We start from the raw sequence: 11,933 nt of genomic DNA on the forward strand, positions 1-11,933 counted from the left end.
TCCCTACATTTCCAACTCCCAATTTGTAATTTGTCAAATTGCTATAGTAATTCTTCAAAACACTGTACATATTCTTTTCTCTGGAGTTTTCTTCTCTGTGATAATTATTTCCTATCTCAAAACTCAACACAGAGGTTATTGCTTCCCAATAAATAGTTACTGAACTGGGATTTTTTTTTCTATATGGATTAAATTCTTTCTTACAAGCTTCCATAGCATTCACTGTTTTCAGTTATCATATCCCCAGTAATATTTAGCATTTATTTACCTGGTTCTCTATAAGACATAATCTTCTGAAATGCATATGCTTTGTTCCTAATTTTTTCACCACCAGCACATTGTACAGTAGTAGTTACAAATAAAAATCTGATGAAGGTATGGCTTAATAAATAGAGTGATATATTTGATCCCATTGACTCAAAGACTCATTCCATAAGACAAAGTCTACACTACATTTTAATATATTTTACAACAAATGTATTATTAGAAAAATGACTACATTATAAATGTATTGCTGAAATGGAAGAAATACTTTCAACTCATTCTTTTTTTTGGGGGGTGGGAGACGTTTTTGCTATAGGGCGCGTGCACTCGCCAGACAGAGAGAGACAGAGAGACAGAAAACAAGAAATCACCCCCCAGGAGGTATGGCCACGCCACAATCCCTTCTCCTCCATTCTCCTCTCGGGATCTTGGGCACGCATGCACATGAACCCGGCGTGAATTTTAAGCCACTGCTGGAGCGCAAGCCAACAAAATGGGAGTCCAGCAACATAGCCATTACACTAACTGCTGGTCCCACTACTTTCAACTCATTCTAAGAAGCCAAGATTATTCTGATACCAAAAACAAAGACATAGCAAAAAGAGAAAACTGTAGACCAATATTTCTGATGAATATAGACACAAAAATCTTCATCAAAATACAAGCAAACCCAAGTCAATATGTAAAAAATATCATTCACCATGATCAGGTGGCTGCATCACAGGGATGCAAGATCATTTCAACATAAGCCAAACAATGTATTTGAGACATCACATTAACAGAATTAAGGACAAAAAAACATATGATTATTCCTATAGATGCAGAAGCATTTGACAAAATTCAATACCCCATCATGATAAAAAAAAAAAAAAAACTCTCAGCAAATTAGGTGTAGAAAGAATATATCTCAACACATTAATCACTACAGCTAACATCATACTTAATAGAAAAAAAGTGAAGGTTTTTCTCTAATATCTGGAAGAAGAAAATGATGCCCATTCTCACCATTTCTTTTCAATAAAATACTGCAAGTTTGAGCGAAAGCAATCAGGCAACATAGTGAAATAAAATTATCCAAGCTGGAGAAATTAAATCATCTGTTTTCAGGCAACATAACCTTCTACATAAATCCCTACCCACAAAAAAAAAAAAAAGAAAGAAAGAAAGAAAGAAAGAAAGAAACCTGATAGATCTAATAAACTCAGCAAAGTAGCAAGATTAAAAAAATCTCAGCATACCAAAATCAGATGTTTTTCTATACAGTAATAATAGTCATTCTGAAAAAGAATTTTAAGAAAATAATTTCTTTTGCATATACAGACACACAGAAATGTAGGAATAAATAATTAAGGAAATAACAGAGCTCTATACTGAAAATTATAAAACATTAGTGAAATAAATTGAAAAATACAAATAAATAAAAAGATGTTCCATATTAATGAATTGGAGGAGCAAACAACATTAAGGGGCCAGCAGGTGGTGTGGTGGTTAAGCCACTGGACTCTCATATGGCCAACCCTGGTTCAAGTCCTAGACTCTGTGGCTTGAAAAAACTCACAAGAGGAGTACACGCATGCATGCACCAAATCTCAAGATGAGAATGGAGGAGAAAATATTGCATTATGGTCATCCCCCCAGAAGGTGATTTCTCACTTTCCTTCTCTCTTTCTTTCTCTGTCTCTCTCCAGCAAGCACATGTGCTTGCTAAAAAAGAAAGAAAGAAAGAAAGAAAGAAAGAAAGAAAGAAAGAAAGAAAGAAAGAAAGAAAGAAAGGAAGAAAGAAAGAAATAGGGGGAAGGCAATGTTAAAATATTCACATTACTTTAAGCAATCTATAAATTTAATGCAATCTGTCAAAATTCTAATGACATTTTTCACAGAAATGAAATAACTATAGACACTATCTAAAACAATCTTGAATAAAAAATAACAAGGCTACAAGTACCTCACTACCTGACTTAAAATTATACTACAAAGCCACAGCACCAAAGCAGTATGTTACAGGCATAGAAACAAGACACATAGACCAATGGAACAAAATAGAGATCCCAGAAATAAATCTGCACACTTAGAGCTAACTTCTTTTCAACAAAGGTGTCAAGAACACACAATGAGAAAGAGGACAGTCTCTTTGATAAATGGTGTTGGAAAAATTAGACATCCACAAGTCAAAGAATAAAATTACATTTTTGCCTTTTGCCATATATAAAAACCAACTTAAGATTAATTAAAAACTTAAATGAAAGACCCAAATCTATAAAAGTAATAAAATAAAACATAGGGGAAAGGATCCACAGTATTGATTTAGGCAATGATTTTTTTAGTAAGATCTTAAAAGTATGAGGAAGAAAATCAAAAATAGAAAAATAGGATTACATCAAACTAAATAGCATCTGCAGAGCAAGAAAATAATCAACAAAGTGATGAGACAGTCTACAGAATGGGAAAATATATTCACAAACTATACATTGGATAATAAGTTAATATCCAAAATATAGGTGAAACTAAAACAATTCAGTCATATACACACAGAGAAACAATAAATTTATTTAAAAGTGGGCAACAGATTTGAACACACATTCCTCAAAAGAATATATATAATTAGTATTTAGCAAGTGCATTATAAAAAAATGCTCACATCACTGATCATCAGGAAAATGCAAGTCAAAACCACAGTGAAATATCTCACTCCAGTTAGAATGGCTACTTTCAAAAAGACAAGGAATAACTGATGGAAAAACTGTGAGAAACTGGGACATTTTTACACACTGTTGATGAGAGTGTAAATTAGTACATTTATTACAGAAAACAGTCTGGATGTTCCTTAAAAAACTAAAAATGAACTATTATATGATCCATCAATCTTATTATTGAGTATAAAGTTAAAAGAATTGAAGTCAGTATGTTGAAGAGCTATCTGCACTCCCATGTTTATTCTAGCAATATTCAAAACAGCAGTATATGGAATCAACCTAAGTGTATATCAGCAATAAATGGATAAAAAAGATATGGTACATTTGCACAATAGAATACTATTCAGTTATAAAAAATGAATAAAATACTGTCTTTCATGACAACATGGCTAAACCTAGATTACATTATGTTAAGTAAAATAAGTCAGGCACAGAAAGACAAATACTGCATAATTTGCTCACGTAAAATTGTTTAAAGTTGAGCTTATAGAAGTAAATTGTAAAACAGAGGCTCCCAGAGAGTGGGGAGGGCAGGGATAAAGAATAATGAGATAAGGTTGATAATCTGTACAATATTATGGTTAGGAAAAATAAATTTTTGTGTTCTATTGTATAGTAAGATGACTAGAGATGTATATCTAAAGTTACAAAAACTCTTAGGGTAGAGGAACTTGACTGTTCTTATCACAAAACTCTTTTAAATGTTATAGGTGATAATGTGCTATTTACCATGATTTGATCATTACACAATATATACATGCATTGAAACACTACGCTATACCAATACATACCCATAATTATTATGTTCAGTTACAAATAACAATTAAAATAATAGGCATATTAAAAAGAAAATGTATTGCTGAAACACCACATAAAAGTTTCAATCAGTCAGAGAATATACTACACAAGAACTTTATTCTTATGTAGTAAAAATTTTTTAATTCTTTTTTTATCATAAACTATAAGTCAGAGAATTATTCAAGACAAGATCATGATAGGGAACCAGCAGTTAGCATAATGGCTATGTCGCTGGATTTCCACGTAGTCGACTGCGGTTCGTGTCCCGGACCCGGTGGCTTAGAACTCATGCCGGGCGCGTGTGCATGCGTGCCCAAGATCCTGAGAGGAGAATGGAGGAGAAGTGATTGCAGCGTGACCATCCCTCCTGGGGGGTGATTTCTCGCTTTCTGTCTCTATGTCTCTCTCTGTCTGGCAAGCGCACGTGCCCTATAGCAAAAATCTCTTAAAAAAAAAAAAAAAAAAGACAAGATCATTATAAAGGTAATTTATGGCCAGCTGGTGGTCTGGTAGTTAAGGCAACCGGATCCCACATGGCCAATTACCTGGTTAGAGCTCAGAACCAGCCGCTTAAAAAACACATCAGGCATGTTTTCGTGTGTTCAAAAGGGGTAAGAAATAGAAGAGAAGGAATTGTGGAGTAACCATCCCTTATGGGAGTTGTTTCCTCATATTTCCTCTCTCTATGTCTCTCCAGAGAGCACATACTCCCTCTACCAAATTAAAAAAGTAAAGGAAAAGGAAGACAATAAATATCAACCTACTTGACTTGATGCCGTTTACCACAATAGTCAAATATTCAAATGTTACCTATTCAGGTTTCATTTCCAAGTCAACTGGCCCATTACTTGATTACCAATTCTCAAAAAATACTGCCATTTCTGAGGCCTCAAATTCCCTTAGAATTTTATCTCAGATTAAGATTTCACTGTTACTCAATCCCAGTTCAGTGAAATTTTTTCTGCCACTTTTTTTTTTTTTTAAATCAACTAACCCTTTTTCCAAATGCTGCCCAGATGCTTTCCAGACTCAAAGGCATCTACTCTCCTATTCTATGGCTTTCCAGATATTCACAGCCAACATGGGTATTTCTTTATCCATCTGTGCTGTCCTTGTCTTTAGTCTCCTCACTCATGCTGAATCCTTCTAAAGCTATTCCTATTCACATTCCCTGCCAACTCCATGTGTAAAGTTTCTTCTACTCCAGGTAAAATTTTCACTATCACATAGGCTGGCACAGAAATCTCACACAGCACAGAACACTGTCATTCTGAACCCTAAGTAAGACTATGGATATTCTTGCCCCAAGAATTCTCAATCTCTATGAATATGTTGCAAAGGGATATTTTTCAATGCACTCTGCTTTGTGTGGGTGAATCACAATAAAAGGCAGTGCAGGGACCATCAGATGGCGTAATGGTTATGTCTGTGGACTCCCACGTAGTTGACCGTTGTTTGAGTCCTAGACCCCATGACTTTAAACTCACACTGAAGTGCATACAGGTGTATGCATGCCCAAAATCCAGAGAGGAGAATGGAAGAGAAGAGATTAAGGTATGGCCATCCCCCTTAAGAGATTAAGACATGGCAGTCCTCCTCATTCCTTAAGGAGGGGTGATTCCTCATTTCTTGTCTCTGTCTTTGTCTCTCTGGCGAGCACATGTGCTCTATAGCAAAAAAAAAAAAAAAAAAAAGTCAGTGCAGACATCAATTATACTTAAGTCTCTCTCAATCATAAGATTATTGCTGCTGCAGCCCCACTATAATAAGTCAAAATCAGTTAGAGATTCATGATATCTGGGTCATGTCAGGCCTTGCAACCTTTCACATAGCCTAGTAGCTATTTAAGTTTCATTTTTTCAGGCTGTCCCTAGCTTCTGACACCAAATCAGATCATTAGTTTCAACAAGTTACCTTTCTTACTGTTTTGACCTGGATCTTGGGCCCCCCTTCTGAGTTTTGAGTTTCTTACTTGATACTAGATGTCTGTCTTGTTCATACCTTGCAGTGTTGGTTAATTTTGTGTGTCAACTTGACTGGGCCACAAAGTACCCAAATATTTGGTTAAACATTATTTCTTGGTTTGTCTGTGAGGATATTTCTGCATGAAGTGAGCTCTTGAATCTTTAGACAAAGAAAAATCATTTGCCCTTCCCAATGTAGGTGGGCATCTTTATATTTATGAAGGCATGAATTAAATGGAAAGGCAAACAGAGAAAAAACTCACTCTTCCTCTGCATGCCTGGTTAAGCCGATCTTTTCCTGTCCTTACCATCAACTGTTCAGGTTTCAGACCTTTGGATTTGGACTAAACTTACCCCAGTGGTTGTTATGGTTCTCAAGTCTTCTAATTCAAACTAGAACTATATGCAGCTCTCCTTGGTCTCCAGCTTGCCCACTGAATGTCATTAGACTTATCAGCCTCCATACTCATGTGAGTCAGTTTTGTTATAAACATTTCTCTCTCTCTTTCAACTGTTTCTCTAGTGAACACTGGCTAATACACTTGTCTACTTAAGACTTTGTTCTATGTGTCCATAGCTAAATTCTTATCCTGGCAAATAAATATGCCTGCTACTTCATAAAGGTGCTATATTTCCTCTGTTAATACCCTCCTTCTTCCTTAGAAACATGTTCTCATTCTATTTAGTCATCCACATCTCACGTCTCTCATGGCAAATGCCTGCCTTCATTTCTATATCCCCCTTATTAAGTTTCTCTGTTTCCTCTCATGATGCTTCTAGCAAGACCATTTATTGGAAGATTGTATTCTTCTCCCCTTGATCTTTAGATGCTGATGTCTCACCATTCCTGGGCCTCTAATATTTCTACTCTATGAAGTCCTAACACAGTGTCTCCTCCTTTTGATCTATGATGACCGAAAGTGTAAATAGGGATCAAGTCACAACCCATGCCCCAAACATTAGATAACATAAAAAAGTCAGACCAACTTTCTAAATGAGATAGCTTCAGTAAATTTAGGATATGTCAAGCTAATTTAGTTCTCAAGAACGAAGTGCAAGATATGATAGTTTGCTAAGTACAGTCCATAATTTTAAAAAAATTTAAAATTTGACCATTTCAATTTATAAATGTGTTTAATTCATCTTATTTAATTCTTACTGATAAAACACTAATGACAAGATTTTTTATGGTTGAAATCAATAAAAGATAATAGAGACCCTAATTTTTTAAAAAGTTATTAATGTTCTATTTGAAACAATTACTTAAAATATATATATATACACATGTGTATATACATGTGTATACACATATAACAATGGTTAAAATTAATCTAACATCGGGCCAGCAGGTGGTGTGGTGGTTAAAGTACTGGATTACCACATGGCTGACTGCAGTGTGAGTCTTGGACCAGGTGGCTTGAAACTCACAACAAATACATACATACATACATAAATGTATGTTAAAAAAAATCTAACATTTTTTACAGATTATTTTCTCTTTCAGTAATATATATATATATATAAAACACAAATATCTTAATTTATTGTAAAAATATAAACTAATATACATAGTAGAAAAAACTAATTTCTTGACTATTTTAGTATAATTTTGTAGATAATTGTGGTATGGTAGAAATAATGCATAAATACCCATTTCCCTGACTACACTCTCTGTCGTTAATGAGTCTCCTTCCTGATCTCTAGTATCAGAGATGTCTATTTGTCTCTTATTTTGTCTGATATTTCTCAGAATTCATCAATAGTCATAAACTCTAAGGTTGAGATTTCTTGAGTGCTGAACTGCAAAGATGAAGGGAAAAAAAAGCAATTTAAGTCTGTGGGTAAAGAAGACAGGAAAGCAAAAAGAAAAAGGGAAGAATTACCACTTACTAAAAATCTACCATTAGTTATAAATATATCATATGTGGATTAATATGTATTTTATCCAATCCACAAAACAATCTTAGCACTTATATCTATTTTGTTGTTGAGAAAGCTGAACCCTAGAGAAGTAAACTAACATCTCTCCAAATGGCATGATTAGAGAATAACAGAAGCTAAGATGTAATCTCAGCTCTCATTGCACAATTCATGCTCTTTCCATAAAACTGTGTCTATGGGGAACCAGCAGTTAGCGTAATGGCTATGTCGCTGGACTCCCACGTAGTCAACCACGGTTCGCGTCCTGGACCCGGTGCCTTAAAACTCACACTAGGTGCATGTGCGTGCGTGCCCAAGATCCCGAGAGGAGAATGGAGGAGAAGGGATTGCAGTGTGACCATCCCCCCTGGGGGGTGATTTCTCGCTTTCTGTCTCTATGTCTCTCTCTGCCTGTCTGGCGAGCGCACGCGCCCTATAGCGAAAACCTCTCAAAAAAAAAAAAAACTGTGTCTATGCATAACTATAAGTAACTCCAATATACATCCACTATACATATGCATATCTATATGTATATCTCATACATATGGAATAACAATCTTTATTAGAAAAATAGATATGTAGTCATGCCCAAAGTAATAGATGAATCTTGATATTGATAGTTGTTTATTCAACACCTATTTACTAGATAGTTACTACTATGCTGTGCTAGCCTGTGGAAATACTGCAGTAAAGGAGGTCTTTGACCTCAAAAGGTTTTATAGCTAAGGAAAGCAGAAAGAAAAGCAAATCCACAATTTCAATGAAGGATAAAAGGGTGGAGGTATATACAGATTACTATGGGAATGTCAACAGCTGACTTGGAGATGATGGGGACAAGAAGGGACTGACAATGCAGAAAATGTCATGAAGGTGATATTCAGATTTACCAATAATGGATGGCAGTCTCTCAAGCAGAGAACGAGTGGGATGGCCTTTGGGATGGGGGCACAACATGTGCAATGACACTAAAGAAGCAGCCTGATTGCTTGGAGAGTGCAGGGTGGCTCATATGGCAGAGATGAGAGCTCAGAAAGAGGGAGAAAGGTAAGAACACTCCTACTCTGTTGGTTTGGATGACCTACTGGTCACAGTACCATCTTTCAGAATGCAAAATTAATCATGATGTTCCTCTGCTAAACATTCCTTAATAACATAAATTGCTATTAGAATAAAGCATAAATTCCTAAGCATGGTCAATAAAAGATCTGAAAGTTTCCCAATCTCCTCTTCCATGATACTCCCATCCTTACAATGCACACCGTTTCCTCTCAGACCAAACTCCCCACACCTACTGATTCTTCTTGAAACAGCTCTTCCTATTCCTTCACAATCATCTTCTCAGCATAATGTTACCTATTCAGAAAGACTTCTCCTTGCCTCCAGATTGAGACAGATTACCCCCATTATACCTTCTCATAACAACATCAACTTTAGCCTGATAGTCCCAACCATAATTAAAATTATATATGTATTTTGCAAATATGTACCTGAAGTATGCACTCAATACAAGACCCATCAGTGAAAATGTTGTGTCTATTTTGGTCACTTGTTAGGACAATATTTGTTATTTGGGGTGCTGCATAAGTATATATGGAGAGGTTGACAGTGAGAGAAAGACATAAGGAGTCTGGTGATAGGATGAGAGTTTGGGGGTTAGCATGAGTAAATGATTTCTATGAAGTACCATGTGGAAATATTCATAATGCAATTTTTCTTTCTAGAATTTTTTAGTATTCAGGTGGCACTTTCAGACAGAGCACAAATTTAAGAGTAATTGGTAAATAGAGAGTACTTAAAGTTTGGAAATTGATGAACTAAGTCAGAGAGAAATACAAAAAAGGAAGGAAGAAGTCGTCAATATTGGGTAGCAAAGCAGGGAAGGCTCAGGTAGAGAAATTAGACCTGACAGGAGCAGCCTGAGATCCAAGAGGAAAACTAGGGAAAATGGCATCAGGGAGTCAAGAGAAGAAATCTTCTTATTAATAAAAACAATCAATAATACAAAATGTCCCCTTTTTTTCACTTGAAAGAAGTCAAGTAACCAGGTTTAAATATATAATGGGGTATATAATGGGGAATTTGGCAATTCTGACGGTCATTGACAACATAAAAGAGTCATTTTCCAGGAGCAATAAGAGGAAAATTCAAAGCATTAATTTACATATCCATCATTTAGCTAGTCTTATCGACTGTCTGTTAAACACAGGATCTGTATTAACTGGTGGAGACACAACAATAAACAAAATAAGAAGCTTCCTTTCTTCATAGAGTTGAATGTGCTAAGACCAAAGAATAAATTTAGTTTTGTTGTAATAAAGACAGGTTAATTCTTATTTTCTCTTACCAAGCTACTTCAGGTATTTATGTTACCCACTTAGTCCCTATAAGACATGAGTTATCAACTCACAGAACAGTTTAAAAAGTATTAACATCAATTATAATTATACATATAATCAAGAACTACTCATGTCATGAAGGTCCAAGAAGTGGTAAGGCAGGGAAATTAGAGATGCCAGCAATCAAAAAAAAAAAAAAAAAAAAAAAGTCTGCCATAATCAAAAGCTAAGATCCTCAAAACTGGGTAGGTTTTAATAGAGATAAACACAAATGAAAACAACAAAAGGAAAAGTAAGGGAATATTAACACCCACTTCGATCTCTGTGGTGTAATAATGGAAGAAGAGATGGCCTCCACTTAGCGTTATAGCAATATAATTGATAGTAGAGTTTAGCATGTTTGTGTACATAAATAGACTGTTTCTCTCCTCAAGTACCTGCATCCATCTGATTCCTAAGAGGGTAAGGTCTGGGCCTGTGGAGGACTGAACGGGCTTTTATAAGACCAGTTGTTCTAGGTGCTCATCTGAAGGAACCCACAGAGCTGAGTGGATCATCTGTAGCACTACCCCTGGCTTCACTGCTAACTAACACTTCTTTTATTTCTAAAGTATGCATGCACTTACCAGAGAGAGACAGACTCAGAGAAGGAGGGACAGGAAAAGCGCTCACCCTGGGAATGTTCACACTGCAATCACTTCTCTATCTTCCCCTCCAGCCTGGATTTTGAGCACACACTCACGTGCATCTAGTGTCTCTCAAGCCACGGGGTCTAGGACTCACGCTTGTGGTCACCCATGTGGGACCCGAGTTCCCTAACTAGCAGGTCATGAAGCCAACCCTATCTAACATTTCTAACTTCAGCCTTAAACAGTTAAATCAATTGTGTTTTCTGACCAATGCTCTCAAATTTTTGCTACCTGACCCATTGACGCTCCCTAAGACACTATGAAGGCCCAAACAGAGCTTTGTCAAGATTTCCTTTACAGAATCCATTTCTTTGTAGTATATTACATGTCATTCTTTTTATGAAATAACAAATTCTGTAGGCCTTTTTTTTACTTTATTTCTACATTCGTTATTGGGTTTTTTGAAATAACAAAAACTTTCTTTAGAGATGGTAAACCAGAATATTTATTTATGGAATACCATCTGGTGCCAAGTTACTTGCCAATAGAAAGGTGACAAACATAGTTATTTGCCAGCTTTAATTTAATTATTTATGTTGCCTTCAGTAGCCATCAAACAAAATTAATTAATTAATTAAAAGGTTACCTTATTATGAAGTTATTCTCTTTCAAACCTTAAAGGATGTGATTATCAAACTTCTGGATTATTTACATTCTCTAACTATTTAGAGTTTGATATGAAGGCTACTAGCACTTAAATTAAGAAAAAATATATATTTTTAAGTAAAATCAGTCAGGGAAGTGAGAGGGTATGGTTTCTTTCTATCAGATGAAAAATACTGATAAGATGTTCCAAAGGAAAATCATAGCTTTTTCTTCTAATGTGTCTGCCATTTTGTTATATCTTTCTTTTTATTATTTTCCTCCATTCCTCTCTGCTTTTCTTAATCATGTGCAAATCTTGCCTCTCTTCCTATTTTTCCTCTAATTTTTAAAGTTAACTGATAGAACAAGATAACTGTAATTTGGGGAAATAAAGCAGTTCTTGATAGTATTTTGCACATATCTGTACTCACAGAACTTTCTCATACATTTGTTGCTAGGAATGAGGAGAAAGTCCTCTTTCCCTCCAGCGTTGCTTTCTGGAAAGTCAATGCTAGTCCCTATCTCCAAAGAAGTTTAAAAGAACCTTCCCAGGGAAACACAATTTGTGTATGCTTTTCCTAAGGAAAGTAAGAAGGACATAGGTGATGTTTTCAGAATAACGTAAAAGGCAGGTTCAGTTGAGATGGTGCAGTGGTAACACTTGCTCTCTGGAGAGTTGGAAGC

The sequence above is a fragment of the Tupaia chinensis genome, unplaced genomic scaffold, assembly GCF_000334495.1.
Source record: "Tupaia chinensis unplaced genomic scaffold, TupChi_1.0 Scaffold000288_2, whole genome shotgun sequence".
NCBI classification, from domain to species: Eukaryota; Metazoa; Chordata; class Mammalia; order Scandentia; family Tupaiidae; genus Tupaia; species Tupaia belangeri.